We start from the raw sequence: 9855 nt of genomic DNA, 5'->3' as shown, positions 1-9855 counted from the left end.
GGTATGGTCGCTGGAATGATCCCCGTGGGGATCTTCATCGAGGAAGATAGCGAGTGTTACTTGAGCCGACCCCCGGGCATCCGCGCCGAGGTAAGACGGCGGTCGATAGAGCGCTGGCAACGGGAATGGGAGAACGACGTGCACGGACGTTGGACGTGCCGCCTAATCCCAGACCTCCAATGCTGGTTACACCGTAAGCATGGTGTTATCAACCCCTCCCTGACCCAGTTTCTAACTGGGCACAGGTACTTCCGGGAATATCTCCACCGGATAGGGAGAGCTCTGTCGCCGCAATGTCCGAACTGCGAGGGCGCCGTGGAGTCGCCGGAGCACGTCCTGTTTGCGTGCTCCCGGTTCAACGACGCTAGACAGCGAATGAAGGAGAGGACTGGAGATGGACGCACTGTGGAGAACATCGTCCATCGCATGTGTGCGAACGAGGAAGCGTTCGAGGGAGTGAGACCCATACGGCGTGCGTAAATGCATTCCTCTACTTGCAAAAATATATAAAAAAGAAGAATAAATTCCTGTCCTAGACCGCAAGACCTGTTTTTCGAGCATACTACTTTTGTTCCAGCTCCTACGCATGTTCCACGGCAGCAACAACCCTTCCAACCAAGGAATGTTACATGAAACATACCTTCACAAAGTAACAGGTACTCAACGCTAACGGAGGTTGAGCCTTCCATAAGGATCGTAGAGCCGTTTCTCCCTTATATCATTTTGCGTACATGCACAGAAAAATACACATTTGTAATAGATAGTGGCTCAAATATTAATTTGATTTCCTCAAAATTCTCATCGACAAACGATCTGAACCATATAAATATGATGCGCGAACAATAATAAAAATGCAAATGAGAACTTCAACGTCACCTTAGCCATAGATATTTGATGTTTTGAACCAAAATCTATGATGTAACATCAGTTCTTGCTACGGGATTTCCACAATTTTTTTTTGTGGCATAACAGATACTACCATCACATCATGAAAGCGCTCGAACCTAAAATATTCTCCGAATAATGGACGGATTATAACTTTCCCGATGCATTTTAAAATGTACGAGGCTCAAAATGATAATAATTTAACTGGGCTCTTCAACGAGATGGATTTAATGGACCCAATCGAATAAGGACGACAATACGTAATGAATGATATCGTTGAAAGATTCCATTCAATATTCAACAAGAAAACGACACACTGATGAATTTATAGTGGCGATAGAGCAAGTGCTCTCGGCATTGTGGTTAAATAAAATTGCGACAACGGATAAAAGTTGACATGCTAGTAGTGGAAAGTTCGATGAATCGGCTGTCGAACTGAAGGCATACACACCTATACCTGATATCAATTCTCTACCGTTCGATAAAAGATGTTATTCAAGGACAATAGGCGTGTTTCTTTTTGACACGCTCTTTTCGTCGGCGCACTCGGAAAGAAGAAGAATAAACCTTAACTTCTAAAAAAACATTCTGAATCGCAATCTGACTATCTGAGTTATTTCAGGATGTTGAACTCGGAATGCATCGGCCATTGCATGTAAAATTACGCTAAGAGCATAATGCCCCAAACGTGTTTTATCTAATGTCCCATCTGAAGGAATGTAACGGATTTTCTAACATCTCAAATCTGTCAGTCTCGATCTCCTAATTAAGATTAGAGCATGATATTCTTTTGTAAGCTCTTCTTTCAATCAAATTCATTTTATGTTGTGTAGGCAAATTGATTCGTTGGCACTGATTTTTGGTGATTCATTAAATTAGTGAATCTATTAAATATTCACTGATATTCAACTCCATCACGTTACCCACCATTGTCTGCCATAGATGAAAGCCATACGTAGATTTCTATTTCGCAAACTGCATACTAAAAGCTAATCCTACCTTACGCACTTTCTTCGTAAAGATGATATTACTGCGGTATTTGGTCGACATTTTCAATCAATTTTCCGATTCCCTGGAACAGATTAATGAAAATCAACATTCATTCTGAACACTGCACGATTCACTACATTTGAGGTGTTTATAGAAATGTTCGAAAAGTTCCTACCTTGATGTAACATTTATGGGCAGATGTAATAGTGGGTAGTGTCTTGCACGACCGCTTGCCAGAGTCAAAAGCATTTCTCATTGAATCGGTGTCCTGTCAGAACTCAGGTTTTATACGGTTGTCCAATACAATGACGATATCAAATGCCAATTATAGACAATTCGGGCATTATTTTACTAAAAAAAAAGGAGATTTATTTACTTAATCATATATATGCGGTTTTTGCGAAATCGACATGCTCTTACAAGGTTAACAATCGATCGTATTGTTTAGTTTGCTTACCTTGAGAAGTATGGTATTGCATTCCATTACCGACGAATGCAACTCGATGATCGAACATGTACGATTTATGCTGTAAAACACAAAAGAATTAATTAAATTAAAAATAAGAAGAACGTGTGCGATGTAACAAAAATCATTGCAAGCATATCATGATGGCTGTTGCGGTACAAAATGGTTTCCACAAAAGGAAAATTGCAGTGCAGACATATTATACACTAATTTTTTCTCTACAAATTCCTTTTACCAGAAAAACAATCATGACTATGATTATGGCTCGAAATAAAGTTGTCAAAAAACTTACCGGCGAAACGATCAAATGGCTCAAAATACCCAACTTCGGGGTTAGGCCAACTTGTAAGGCATCATGCCAAAGTACACTTAACAAGACACAATAGAAAATTGATATCCATGTATCCTAAACTTTAATCTATCATCGTTAATGACGTATTGGCCAGAAAATTAGAAACCATTTCACACGTTTTCTCTCAAATATCAATTTAGAAACGCACCATTCTACAAAAGGCTCTCTTTGCTACGACGTCATTGTAGAAAATAAGAAATACCGGCACAGCTTAACTGACACATCAAGCTGTCGTTCAGAAGTTGTACTAAAACACGAAAACGCATTTGCGTTTAAACGCGTTCAATTTAATTTGTTCGTTAAAACAATTATTTCTAAAACAATTTCAAATATATCATTCTGCCTCTAACTCTTGACCAGTGCAAAAAATAAATCACTCCGATAAACACGATCGATCGCCCGATGATGTTTTTTTTAAATTTAAACTATAAATTATTCAGAAATCAAGCTCCCTCTTCGATTTCTATTTCCTCGGGTCATAAACATGAATGTAAACACGTTCGACATTTCGGTCACCACGTTGTTATATTTCGGATCTGCCACACGAAGCATAACGGATTTGACACAAAGTTACGAGTTACAGTTATGAGTTATGCACCGTGTGGCCCACCAGTAACAATTGTTCGCTTGCTGGTGTTTGCTTCGGTGGCCACAGGGCCTTGCTTCGGAGTTCATGCCATTGCAGTGAATGCATTTCTGTGTGGCAGAATTGCATTCAGTAGTGCTGTGCCCCAGTCGGCACTTTCCACACATAATTTTCAGTGTGCAGTATTTTACCGAGTGGCCAAGCTCATGTACGCCGCTACCCGTTGCACGAAAGACCTTTTCACTGGGATGCGCGTGCCCTCCACGATTAAATAATGTGGGAGCACGGTTCCCTCAAATGTGACGCGGAGAGAAGAACTCTCCGTGTACACCTTCTCTCCGTTCACCACCGAAGTGGTGAACAAGCGGCGTACTTCGAGCACGCGAGCTCCCGGGGCGTTGGTAAAAAACGCACCCAAGCCGCACGCCAAGATGTCATCGAGCGACACCTCGGTCTCCACGACACGTGCGATCTCAACATTGCCGCCAGGGATAAGCACGTGGTGCTTCACCGTAAAACGGCTGTCTACCACCAAGGCGCTGGCATCCTCCCTCTTAGAGAGGGTCACCTTCATCTTACTCGGGAGCACCATGGTGATGTCCGTTGCGTTGTAGCGTTGTATTTGGCGCGCAGCGATCGGCTGATCGCCATAACGTCAAGCTTGCCCTCTTTGGGCAGCACAAACATGACGAATGGTCCCGTGCACGTCGTCGGGTACGCCCTCGCTCTACGTGAGGTTAATACCTCGGCCGACATTTTTGCAGCCGATTCTATAGGTGCAAACGGCTCCAGTGTCGGTCTTTTTTTTTCTTATTACAAGGATATAAGCCTCGGGGCCGTAGTCGGCCACGGGCTCCCCTTCCATTGCGGTGAATTTAGATTCCAAACGCCCGGAATGGAATTCATCCCGAGAGGTTCCGCGACCCCACACACTACGTTAAACTGCGTTCGACTTACCAACGGTTAGTATGACGTTGCCACACTCGCATGCGCCAAACAAATGGCTTCGGCTCACACCAGTCCGAGGCCACATGTCACTGTTGAGGCGATCGATCGTGATTATCGGAGTGATTTATTTTTGCACAGGTCAAGAGATAGAGGCAGAATGATATATTTGAAATTGTTTCAGAAACATTTGTTTTAACGGACAAATTAAATTGAATGCGTTTAAACGCAAACGCGTTTAGATGTAAACGCGTTTAGACGCAAATGCGTTTGAAAGCAAACGCGTTTTCGTGTTTTAGTACAACTTCTGAACGACAGCTTGATGTGTCAGTTAAGCTGTGCCGGTATTTCTTATTTTCTACAATGGCGTCGTAGCAAAGAGTGCCTTTTGTAGAACGGTGCGTTCCTAAATTGATATTTGAGAGAAAAGGTGTGAAGTGGTTTCTAATTTTCTAGCCAATACGATATTAACGATGATAAATGAATGTGTAGGGTACATGGATATCCATTTTCTATCGTCATGTTAAGGGTACTTTGACATGATGCCTTACAAGTTGGCCTAACCCCGAACTTGGGTATTTTGAGCCATTTGATCGTTTCGCCGGTAAGTTTTTCGACAACTTCATTTCGAGCCATAATCATAGTTATGATTGTGTTTCTGGTAAAAAGGAATTGCATCACCGGCACTGAAATGCATTTTTGTTTCATTTCGTAGTCACCATGGCGTCGTAGTGGAAAGTTTGCTTGTTAGATGCTGGAATAATGTATTTTAATAAAGGCAAAGATGTGTAGAGTTTGATGCCTTAGTACCTTCTAAGTTTAGGCTCGTTTCGTAATCGCTTATCGTTTAGTTATCGTTTCGTACGAGACGAATATGTTTGTGCTTAAATGCAATATACAATTTAGTCGGTAAGTTTTTCTTCGTTGTGTTGTTCATCTTGATATGCTTGACTACACCGCCAGGGGTTTCCTCTTTTTCTAATCAAGTTAATTTTTCGTATTTCGCAGGAAGAATCTAAAATTGTCACGATTTTGTGAAAAAGTAAAAACGCTTCGCATGCAATGGACGAAATGGACTACAGTGCCTAGGTTAGGTATGTAATATTCAAATTATCAAATATTACAGCCCTGCTATCGATAATTCAGTAACAAAATCCGTTTTCGTTTTCGGGAAATCTAGGAGGCATACTGTTTAAACTTCTTCATTGGACAGCCGCTACTGAGTCAGTTCTGGCATTACTTTCGGCTAAATAAAGAATCTTCAGCTCTATTCGAATTATCTGGACTACTCCAAATCTTGTCATTTGTGGTTTTTGACCCGTTATGACGAACCTTCCAAATGATGAACACTTCTGTCCATAAAATTACATAAGGTAAGAATTTTACAACCATCTTTTATAACCGTGCTTTGTTTAGAATGATTTATGTTCATGTTACTGTTTCAGGTAACGGTGATATTAGTGAAAATAGTTAACCCCAGTGATAGCGAACAACACAGCTGAAGCGATGTAATCTATGCGAAAAGAGATGTCCAAGGTAGGGTTAGTTAAGTTTACTGTTTATGAAATAGGAAAGCATTCATCATGGGCAACAAATTATGAGTAATGCGATGGAATTGAACAGCTATATCTCAAAAAGAACTCTTCGACGACGAATTGATATGCATACATTACATAAATTGATTGAAGACAGAAAAGCTTTTAGAAAGCTAGACGTGCATAAATCTTTATTAAAAACTCATAACTGGGAGATTTGACCTGTTAGGAGATCCGTTACAATCCTTCAAGTCCGATAATATTAATAACCATAAACACCTTGCTATACCAGGTCATTAAGGTAGTTACATTTATTGTTTCTTGTAAGATGCAGATGTCGAGATCAGTACATTCCAACAGCTATGATTGAGTTGTGTACCAGCAAAACGATTTCCGACAATCAATCATATTTAGAGTTATGTTCTTTATTTAAAAAGTACTCATTCACGTTCAGTACTTATTTATGTTTTAAACGAAGAAATCAAAATTTTTTAATGACATGGACACGCGAGGTATGCTGAACTTGTCCTGAAACTATGACTCGGTCAAACCTCCAACGCTTTGCAATTGATCACATTTTTTGGTTAATCTATGACGTTTTGCAGGACCAAATCCGTCTCAGTCTTTCCACTGATGATATCCGTTAACTCCGAATCTCGCAACTGGTCCTCTGCTAACTTTTCATAATCGATAGCGCTGCTTTTGCTTATTAGCTCTATTCTGGAGAACACGTCTGCTGTAATATTTTCATCGCCCTTCACATGGCGGATATCCGTGGTGAACTGGCTTATAAAATCGAGCTGCCAAGCTCTCCTGGGAGGCGTGTTGTCGTGTTTTTGGGTGAATGCATAGGTTATCGGCTTATGATCAGTGTATACATGGAATTCCCTCCCTTTAAGTAGTGGCGGAAATGTTTAATAGCCAGGTATACAGCTGTTAATTCTCTATCATAAGTTGAATAGTTCCGTTGAGCTGGGTCTAGTTTTTTTTTAAAAAGAACCCTAATGGTTGTAAACTACCGCCGACTGCTTGATACAACACTGCTCCGACCGCGACGTTGGATGCGTCCGTCCAAAGCGAAATCTCCGCCGATTCTTTAGGGTGGGCTAATATAAGCGTCTGTTCGAGTTGGGTCTTACATTTTTTAAACGCCGCCTCAGTTGTATCAGACCACTGCAAGGGTGTTGTGTCTCTTTTCTTGTTGCCTTGGAACATTTCCAGGAGTGGTCCTTGAGCGTCGAACGCATGCGGTATAAAGCGGAGGTAAAAGTTTATCATAGCGGTAAATCTTTTCAATTCCATCACTGTTTTAGGGTTAGGGAACTTCTTTATCTCAGCTACTTTGCTCGGTAGGGGTTGAATGCCCTCTTTGTTCACAACGTCCCCCAAAATTCGATCTCTGCTTTCTCGAATTTACATTTCGCGAGATTAATAGCGAGTTTGTTTTCTTCTAATCGTTTGAATAACAGTTTCAAGTGGTTGCGGTGTTCAGACACGGTAGAGAAAGCGACTCTTATGTCATCTGTATACGGAAACACGAAGTCCAGGCCTCGCAATGCGTCGTGTCACTCTTTGGAACGTTTGGGCGGCGTTCCGTAGCCCAAATGGCATACGTACAATTTCAAATAAACCGAATCGATGTTGAATGTTTTTGAGATGAAGCGTAACGGTTGATTTCAACTGAATTCATTGAAGTGTTGCTGGGTATACAATATTTTTAGTTCTTCCGCTTGGCACGTGCACAAACAAATCTGACGGTTTGCCAACTCGTGAGCAAGCCACGTATAATTGACCGTGGGAGAAGCAATCGTTCTTAAGGTTTAATCCACATACTTGTTACGATTGTCCCTGCGCCTTGTTTACTGTCATTGCAAAAGCAAGTCGCACAGGAAACTGCATACTTTTGAATTCAAAGGGCATATCCGTGGGTATTATTGGAATCCGTGGCAATAATACATCTTCCCCTTCATATTTTCCGTTTAAGATGGTAGCTTCGATGATGCTGTTCATTGTTTTCTTTAGTGAGCCGAGTACCATTACAAAGTATTGGCGGATTTACATTTCGTAGTAGAATTACTATAGTTCCAACCTTCAACGTTAAAACATGCGGCGGCACCCCTGGTAAATCGAAAAATTCTGTTGGATAATTAACTGCTTCGTCTTCATTCACCACAGTATCGAAGGACTTATAGGTTCTTGCTTCTCCAGGTATTTTATCGAGAATGCTAGAGTTTATAGCATTGATATCATCGTTGGCTGCTAATATAGCACGTTCAGTAAGCCACTGATGATTTCTGTAGTTTATTTCTATATTTGGGAAAATTTTGCCAATGAGTTGATTTGTGTTAGTCATAAGGTTACAAAAGTTTCTTGGCAATGTGATGGAGTTTGTTGCCACATCTATTGGCATCAAACCGTTCCCAATGTCTAGCAATTGTTTCGCGAACTGTGTAGCTGATGCATCTCTTTGCAACTGTACACGTATATTGGTTTTCAAATGCAACTTCTGTACATATGGCCATAGAATTGATGATTTAAGACATGCATTTAGTTCATCAGCCGGTGTTGATCGTGGAATAACAGGTAGAGTTTGTCGAAAATCACCAGGCAGTAAAATCAGTGCGCCACCGAAAAGCTGCTCATTCCCTCGTAAATCCTTCAGCGTTCAATTAAGCGCTTCCAATGCTTTTTGATGTGCCATAGTACACTCATCCCATACAATAATTTTGCATGTGCGGAGCACTTTACCCATTGCACTATTTCGACTAATATGACATGTCCGATGCTCAGTGCTATTCAAATTCAATGGCAATTTCAGTGCTGTTCTTCCGCCATCCAACAGAGTTGCTGCAATTCCAGACGACGCGTTTGCTAATGCAATTCCAGATTCACGCGATCGTATGGTTGCCAGTATGAGTGAAATAAGGAAAGTTTCGCCAGTGCCACCTGTTGCATCTAAGCAGTAGAATCCTCCTCTTTGATTACAAACATTCTCCATAATTTTGTCATACACTTCATGTTGTTCCGCTACCAATTTGTCTAAATTAGAATTCATATAAGCACGCAACTCCTCGACATTACAACAAGTTTCCTTCTGCAAATCATGTTCTGTAGAACATTTTTTTTTTTTTTTTTTTTTTTTTAGTAAGGTTGTAAAAATCTTCTAAAGACGTAGTGTGGGATTCGCTCCCGCGCCTACCCACTAAAAAACACTCCTTACTAGTCGTCTTCGCCTTGATCTCCCCCGGGACCACTGTTGAGCGACTACTTCGGGGGAGGGCTGTCCAGCAGAGCTTCTCCTGAGGCCTAGGTCTTGGACAACGTTTGTTGGTCCTCTCTCCATTTTTTTTGCAGTCTGCTCGTTATGATAGTCACTGCATTGCTGACAGCTTTCCATATCTCCTCGGACCTACACATTTCCTCCACGATGTTGTCCGCCGTCAGGGCTCCGAACATTCTCCTCACCTCGGCGAATTTGGGGCACTCCAGTATCGCGTGCTCTGCCGTTTGCACTACTCCGTCGGAGCATTCGGGGCACCCCGGTGTAGGCGCGTGCCCAAACCGGTGCAGGTATTGCCTGAAGCACCCATGTCCTGATAGGAACTGCGTGAGAGCGAAGTTGACTTCGCCATGCCGCCTCATGGTCCAGGTCGACAAGTTCGGGATGAGTCTAAATGTCCATCTTCCGTTGCTTGCCGCCTCCCATTTCTCTTGCCACCTGGCTAAGGACTCCGCTCTCACCTCCTTCCGGACTCCCTTCGTGCCTCTTCGCCTGTAACACTCTACATCTTCCACCAGCGTGATGTCGATTGGCATCATACCAGCGATAACGCACACTGCTTCTGAGGATATCGTCCTGTAAGCGCTCGCGACCTTAATCGCCATTAGGCGGTGCGTACTGTTGAGCTGCTTCCTATTTCGCTTCGTTCCAAGCGCGGCGATCCAGGCTGGCCCTCCGTACCTCAGTATGGATGTGGCTACACAGGATAGGATGCGCCGCTTGCTGCTCCTGATGACGCTGGTGTTTGGCATGAGGCTCCCGATGGCATTGATTGCTTTCGCCGCCTTCTCGCATGCGTAGTCTACGTGGCTGTTG

At 42.4% G+C, this 9855-nt stretch overlaps 1 long non-coding RNA gene across 1 annotated transcript; it reads left to right on the top strand.

Moving 5' to 3' along the window:
• Positions 1-5029: 5029 nt before the first annotated feature.
• LOC128274298 (uncharacterized) lies at positions 5030-5555 on the top strand. The gene is made up of 3 exons (XR_008269295.1): positions 5030-5133; positions 5233-5318; positions 5405-5555. It is a non-coding gene; the product is annotated as an uncharacterized LOC128274298 (long non-coding RNA).
• The last annotated feature ends 4300 nt before the right edge of the window (positions 5556-9855 follow it).

This window comes from Anopheles cruzii, chromosome 3 (assembly GCF_943734635.1).
Source record: "Anopheles cruzii chromosome 3, idAnoCruzAS_RS32_06, whole genome shotgun sequence".
In the NCBI taxonomy this organism is placed as follows: Eukaryota; Metazoa; Arthropoda; class Insecta; order Diptera; family Culicidae; genus Anopheles; species Anopheles cruzii.
This window is presented reverse-complemented; position numbering and strand designations above follow the sequence as displayed.